At 42.2% G+C, this 7500-nt stretch overlaps 1 pseudogene across 1 annotated transcript in view; it reads left to right on the top strand.

The window, feature by feature from the left end:
• Positions 1 to 7500, top strand: part of LOC308159688 (otoferlin-like) — a 109965-nt pseudogene that overhangs the window by 5040 nt on the left and 97425 nt on the right. Inside the window, exon 2 of the transcript in view lies at positions 4031 to 4089. The product of the transcript in view is annotated as an otoferlin-like (transcript). The remainder of the gene's footprint in view (positions 1 to 4030; positions 4090 to 7500) is intronic.

The raw sequence follows: 7500 nt of genomic DNA, 5'->3' as shown, positions 1-7500 counted from the left end.
TAAATAGACTGACTTATATAGCGCCTTATTCCAAAGCACTTTACAACGGCCTCTCATTCACCCATTCACACACACATTCACACACCAATGGCGGCAAGCTACCATGCAAGGCGCCGGCCCGCTCACTGGGAGCAATTTGGGGTTCAGTGTCTTGCCCAAGGACACTTCGACATGTGGCCAGCCGGGGCTCGAACCGCCGATCTGCCAACCTTGCGATTATTAGACGGCGGCTCCTCTACCTCCTGTGCCACAGCCGCCCCATGACTGTGTTTATAGTTAGGCGAGGCAGGTGTATTTGTATAGCCCGTATTCCTACAGCTTAATGTAGACTCATAGTGCTACATGAGATGCATTTTGGCCCGACACCATTCAGAGATGTTAACATCTATTCTGGGAGATAGAGAGTCAGGACTCTTGCAGCAGCATTTTGAATAAGTTGTAACTGTCAGTGTCTGTTTGGAGAGTCCTGAAGAAAGGTCATTGCAGTCGTCTAACCTGCTAGATAGAAAAGCGTGGATGCGTTTTTCAAGATCCTGCTTGGACATAATAGCCCCTAACTCTCTCTATTTTTATGATAATATGCAGTTTTTGCTGTTGACTTAATGTGGGAGTAAGAATTCTGTAAAAGTCTGTTTCTCTGTAAAGCGATCTTGGGTACCCTGAAAGGCGTTATAAAAATTCAAGTTGTTATTATTATTATTATTAAAATTACATAACATTCTGTTCAGTTAAAACTAATAGATGAAGGAGACGAACTCCCCTGCTCGATGAAAAGATTCAACCTGACAATGTTACCTCAGCTGGAACTGTGCCAGTGGAATATTTATTGTGGCTCACATGGACATTTCTGTAAAAAAATATGAGCCCTGTTAACATCTTGAATAGTAAGTATTCATTCATCAATGCATATGTTTCTAACAGGGTTCCCACGGGTCATTGAAAAATCAAGGTATTAAACGTTTTTGAAAATAGACATGGGTCATTCAAAGTGCTTGAATTCCACTCTCTCTCTCTAAAGAAAAATAAATAAATATATATATATATATATTCAAAAATGTTTTACTTAGCTCGTCAACTAGTAAATAAGTCTCCGTATTGCTTAACTTTACACATATTTCACAATATATTGATTTGCTGTGCTGTGGTAGAGAAGGCAAGAGACCATCTAGTGTTCACACATTCAAGTAAGCAATTTACCATGAGAGGAAGGGGGTTGTGGAGACATTTACCACTGGGAAAACCCTGTACCAGTGGTAAATGTCTCCACAACCCCTGCCCTCGAATGGTAAATTGATTTTCTACAAAAGCTACCACATAATATAACAAATACACAGTTGTAACATTAAATTCATTTATTTACAACCATTAATCGCTTCAGAATACATACCTGTATATCCTTCCGCCATAGAATATAGTCCCATAAACAAGATCAACGATTGCATTGTAGGCTAGGCCACATTCACTTGGCTTTGAGCCGATTGGGCGGTGCATTGATACTGGAAATGCGGTTGGAGCTGAACTGAAAGGAGTTGGGGTGTTTACCACTGTCGCTAGCCAATCAGAACCCAGTATCCAAACATGCTGTTGTAGAAGCCTCTCTTTTTAATTGTTGTCTGTGAGCGGATAGTTCCTATTGTTAATTAATTCCTAAATTCTCATCTAGATCTGTCTCAAACTATGCCGTGTTGGGTCCTTGAATTTGAGGGAATTGAGTCTTGAAAGTCCTTGAAAGGTGCTTGAGTGTGATGTTTCAGAAGGTGTGGGAACTCTGTTCTAACTACAGGAGGATAGAGAATATACAGTATGTGTGCATTCAGGGGAATTCACATAAATTGCATCCGAGGTTGTGAGGTCTCGCTTGGTTGAACTGTAAGTGACTCAAAAATGATTTCTCTTCTTTCTCTTAGAAGCGGTTGTGAATAGACAGCAGGTCTTCAATCCACTGGTGTGTGTGTGTGTGTGTGTGTGTGTGTGTGTGTGTGTGTGTGTGTGCGTGTGTGTGTGTGTGTGTGTGTGTGAGAGCTCGTGCGTGTGTTTGGTCAATAAACATCAGCTGTCCACACACACAAACAAAGACAGACATGAACACCCACACAATGACTCAGACACGCCAAATAGACTGCACACACACGACCGCACAAGTCCTCTGTCCTATTCACCAGCTTCCATTCATAAAGCTCTATGAACACAATGACTAGGGTATCTATGGCAGGTTGCATGTGTGTGTGCATGCATGTGCATGGGTGCTTCATTTCAACCATCTGATCTGAAACCAATGGAGATATGAAGTGTTATTATAGATTAGATTACTAGATTATTAGATTCAACTTTATTGTCATTGCAGAGTACAAGTACCAGACAATGACATTTATCAGGTTAGCATCTAACCAGAAGTGCAAATAGCGAAATAAAAATGTGATATAAAAACATGACAATGATAGTGAAAGGGACAGTATGGCAAGTATGGTAGTTTAGAGGTATATACAGTTATGAGCCGTGTACAGTTAAGGTAATTATGTACAGTATGGTACAGATGTATAGATAGAAGCTATGTCAAAGGAGGTATGTGCAATATACAAGAATATGGTATGAATATTAGGGGTGGGCATCGACGATCGATAATTGATCGATAATTGATCGATAAGGATCTTGGTCGATCCCAAAATAAAACATTTGGTCGATCACAAAAAAAAAAAAAAAAAAAAATTTTTTTTTGTGATCGACCAAATGTTTTATTTTGTGATCGACCAAGATCCTTATCGATCAATTATCGATCGTCGATGCCCACCCCTAGTATGAATATGGTATGAATATGGTATGTGCAAAGGCAGCATTTGTAAACAGCAGTCGTGCAGAGGGTAAATGAGTGTTCACACTTCTATTTTATATGTCAATAATCCTAAAGAAAGGTACAGTATTTTATTAAACTCATATTAAAAACTGTTTCGAACACCTTTTTCCCCCCTTAACGCCCACCCAGCCCAGACTCTCGAGTGAGAGACAAAAAAAGAAAAGAAAAAGATGTTCTAGTTCTCTGTTCCAACAGCAAATGGGGGATAATTTTTTATTTTATTTTATTTTTTATTATTATTATTTTGAAGTCAATTGCATACCTTGTATTTGACATTTGTATATTCTTATACCTGACTTATGCATTTATGTTTTATGTATGGCATGTTTTTAGGTAAGGTATGTTTTATGCTTTTATGCTATTCTCCCCCCCCCCCCCCCAAAAAAAAAGTTTCGCTCTCACAACGTTCATCAACCCCTGTTTTCTTTCCCCCCTAATCCACTCTCAAAGTACTCATCACAGATCTGTCTCATCCCGCGCTAAACCTTTAGTCAATAAGTCAGGTGAACCTCCTTGGGGGCTGTGTTAGTGTTTATCGACCAGAGGTGTGTGTGTGTGTGTGTGTGTGTGTGTGTGTGTGTGTGTGTGTGTGTGTGTGAGAGCTACCGTAGTCTTTCATCGGTCTGCCTCTCTTTTGTCCCGGCTCCTCTTATCAAGGCTCGTGTCACTTCTGTGGCTCGTTACGGGGCTCTCCTCACGCCTGGCGTCATTAATCCGCCGCGCCGCCGCCCCTCCTCAGTGTTGACACGTGTACACACATCAGGGCGTATCTAATCGGTCATCATGTCAGAAAAGACAATGGATCTCTGACAGAGAATAAATACGTTTGTATTCATATATCATCATCATTGGGTGACTATTTCCCTCTTCCTGTGTGTTCGAGAAAGACGTGGCGACCACTGACTGTGCTCAGAGACAGAGCACGTCGACCCAAATAGTGTCACTAAGAGAAGAAGAGATTGTGTTTGTTTGACTATTTCTTTCATTTAGGGAATCGACGTGTAAAAGACATCAATCGGTGTCTGTGTTCAAAACCCTTTGAGTCGCCACACAGTGCATATAGGCACAGTTCAAAAGCTTAACTATTATTTTGATTGTGATTTATTTAACCCCTTGTGCCATTTACCTGTAACCTGTCACCTTTACCCTTGCCCTCTCACCCCCCCCCCCCCCTCTCAGGTCTGTCCTTCTACACGCGTGTGCTGGAGAGCTGTGAGGAGGAGGCCAGGTTTGATGAGGTCAGTACCGTTTGTTTTGTCTTTTTGCTCCATTTCAGCCTCAACCAATCAGAAATCAACCCCCGAACCGCCAACCTCTCAGGCCTCGTTCACACGGCAGTGAGATGTGACCCAAATCCGACGTTTTTGCCGACATGCGACTCAGGTCTGATTTATTCATGACCGTGGGAACAGCGCAAGTCACATGAAATCGGACTTTTTTACATCCGACCTGGGTCGCGTTCAGAGGTGGTATTATATCAGATACGTGTCTGATATTTAGCAACGCACCCGCCGTCTGAACTGTCATGTCATGCGACTTTTACGTCACTCTAGAGCTACAGAGAGACAGTAATCACAATTCTGCGCCGGTTCCTTGGCGGTGACTACAGCATGAACATGAACATGAATATGATATACAGTTATGGGCTATATACAGTTATGGGCTATATACAGTTATGGGCTGTATACAGTTATGAGCTATATACAGTTATGAGCTATGTACAGTTAAGAGCTATATACAGTTATGAGCTATGTAGAGTTAAGAGCTATATACAGTGAGGTAGCTTATGTACAGTTATGAGCTATGTACAGTTAAGAGCTATGTACAGTGAGGTAGCTTATGTACAGTTATGAGCTATGTACAGTTATGAGCTATATACAGTTATGAGCTATGTACAGTTAAGAGCTATGTACAGTTATGAGCTATGTAAAGTTAAGAGCTATGTACAGTTATGAGCTATGTACAGTGAGGTAGTTTATGTACAGTGAGGTAGTTTATGTACAGACAGCTAGCTGTCCTAGGCCCAGTTCTAGTGTTAACGGTTTCATCTTCCTTCATGGCCAAGGGGAGATATTCACCACCATGAAAGTGATTATGTCCCATCCCTATTCCATAATAATAATAATAATAATAATAATAATAATAATAATAATGATTTGTCTTCTTTTCTTTAACATCAGCAATCCTTCCTCATATGCACCCACAGGCCAAGTTATTTCATTCTGAGCTAACAAACAAAAAAAGATTGAAGAAAGCCAGAAATTCCTGCATTTTTTCCTGCATCTTTATCTCAAGTAAAATGTAATTAAAAAGACTGGTTTTTAGTCTTGACTTGAACATATGTGCTGAGGTTGCATCCCTAATGTAAACTGGCAGTGCATTCCACAATCTGGGTGCATAAAATGAGAATGCAGCCTCACCAAATCTCTTCTTTTGTACATGTGGTACACAGAGAAAACCAGCGTCAGAAGACCTGAGAGCACTATTGGGCTGATATGCTAGCAAAAGACCTGAGAGCTCTATTGGGCTGATATGCTAGCAAAAGACCTGAGAGCTCTATTGGGCTGATATTCTAGCAGAAGACCTGAGAGCTCTATTGGGCTGATATGCTAGCAAAAGACCTGAGAGCTCTATTGGGCTGATATGCTAGCAAAAGACCTGAGAGCTCTATTGGGCTGATATGCTAGCAAACGACCTGAGAGCTCTATTGGGCTGATATGCTAGCAGAAGACCTGAGAGCTCTATTGGGCTGATATGCTAGCAAAAGACCTGAGAGCTCTATTGGGCTGATATGCTAGCAAAAGACCTGAGAGCTCTATTGGGCTGATATTCTAGCAAAATACCTGAGAGCTCTATTGGGATGATATGCTAGCAAAAGACCTGAGAGCTCTACTGGGCTGATATACTATCAAAAGACCTGAGAGCTCTATTGGGCTGATATGCTAGCAGAAGACCTGAGAGCTCTACTGGGCTGATATGCTAGCAAAAGACCTGAGAGCTCTACTGGGCTGATATGCTCAGCAAAAGGTCTGTCAGATATTCTGGTGCTGATTCATAGCTCCAGCTTCTCCAGCGGCTCTGAGGAGAATCCCGTTGTAAATGGGGGCACGTCCTCTCCGCTCTGATGTAACGGGCCGGGACAGTCTGAGTTGTGGTCTCCGTGGTGTGGAGATGACAGGCAGGGGAGAGGTACTGGCTGCCACCCAAGCGTGTTATTGCTACATGCTGTAACGTGATCAGTGCTGACACCCCTGGAGCACGGTTGCCAGATAGCATCGACAAACCGCTAAATCCACCAAAAACCAGCCCAAAACCTATATTGTCAGAAAAACGCTAATTACTATTGGGCAGGTGCCCATCTCCTGCCCCCTAAACTGTATCTCTGTTGCCAATGATGTTTGTAAAATAAAATAAAAACCCGCCCCATCTGGCAACCCTGGCTCCTGGCTCCTTTTAAAAGTACTTATTTTGTTGTACTTTCCAAGTTTCACACGATAAATATAGCCTATGTACATTTCCACATACTCTTTCGCTGACTTTGGAAATCAACAAATGACCGAAACAAATATAAGCTTAGGTGCCCTGAGTATGATTGTGATGATATGTAATATGAACCTGAGTATGATTGTGATATGTAGTATGATCCTGAGTATGATTGTGATGATATGTAGTATGATTGTGATGATATGTAGTATGGTCCTGAGTATGATTGTGATGATAAGCGTCCTTGGGTGTGAGAAAGGCACTATATAAATCTAAGATATTATTATGATATGTAGTATGAACCTGAGTATGATTGCGATGAGTTGAACGGTAGCGCGGCAGGTGTTATGCGCTGTAGCCGTTATGCGCTTGCACTGTTATGCGCTGTAACCGCGTGAGTCTGCGTTGAATGTTTTCACCAGTGGGAGATTCGTTTGTCACGTTGGGAAAATCAGCTCTGTAACGCATTTAGACATGAACTCCCATGCTGAGGATGGAGAGAGAGGAGGGGGGGAGAGAGAGAGAGAGAGAGAGAGAGAGAGAGAGAGAGAGAGAGAGAGAGAGAGAGAGAGAGAGAGAGAGAGAGAGAGAGAGAGAGAGAGAGAGAGAGAGAGAGAGAGAGAGAGAGAGAGAGAGAGAGAGAGAGAGAGAGAGAGAGAGAGAGAGAGAGAGAGAGAGAGAGAGAGAGAGAGAGAGAGAGCGATACAGCAAGGAGAGAGAGTAGAAAAGAGGAGCGGTGTACTAATGATGCCGTTAGGCAAGCTCATTCAGGATGACAAGGTTGTTCACAACATGTATGCTGATGACACACACACACACACTTATGTAGCCCTTTCCCCAGAGGATTAGATTAAGATTCAACTTTATTGTCATTGCAGAGTACCAGACAAAGTACCAGACAATGAAATTATCTGGCACCAATAGACTCCCTATAGTACTATGGACTGCATTGATCATTAAATCAACAACAAAAACAGCATATTATCATCTTCAAAATATAGAGAGTTACAGTATATGTCCAAGCAGGACCTTGAAAAACGTATAGGGGATAGCAGGTGTCTCAGGAGACACAGTGCTGGGAGGGTAGTAGATGTCTCAGGAGACACAGTGCTGGGAGGGTAGTAGATGTCTCAGGAGACACAGTGCTGGGGGGGTAGTAGATGTCT

The sequence above is a fragment of the Nansenia antarctica genome (genome assembly GCF_963989245.1).
Source record: "Nansenia antarctica genome assembly, chromosome: 6".
In the NCBI taxonomy this organism is placed as follows: Eukaryota; Metazoa; Chordata; class Actinopteri; order Argentiniformes; family Microstomatidae; genus Nansenia; species Nansenia antarctica.
The sequence above is the reverse complement of the archived record's forward strand: the minus strand, read 5'-3'. Positions and strand labels throughout refer to the sequence as shown.